We start from the raw sequence: 345 nt of genomic DNA, 5'->3' as shown, positions 1-345 counted from the left end.
AAGGTTAACATGTTTGTGTGTTATAGGGTTATTAAAACTTGTTATGACAATATAAGTGATTTGAAGTTAACACATTAAATGTGGAGATAAATTGCAAACAGAAATGGTAGGGTGTGATTGCACATGGTGCAAATGGTCTCTTTCTCTCCTTTTGACCTCTTTCCCATTTGTATTTTCATATAAATTGTTACTATAAATGGCAGGGCGGGAAATTTTTTACCAAAAAGAGCATGGATGAAAGTGCACTCACAATATTTGACCTTGCATAGTTGGTACATAGTCTGTGTGACCTTAGCACTACCCAACATTTTCATTTTTTTTTTGCTTCTTTTTTGAAATCTGATT

The sequence above is a fragment of the Penaeus monodon genome, chromosome 29 (genome assembly GCF_015228065.2).
Source record: "Penaeus monodon isolate SGIC_2016 chromosome 29, NSTDA_Pmon_1, whole genome shotgun sequence".
Lineage (NCBI taxonomy): Eukaryota > Metazoa > Arthropoda > Malacostraca > Decapoda > Penaeidae > Penaeus > Penaeus monodon.
Note: the sequence above shows the minus strand (reverse complement) of the source record.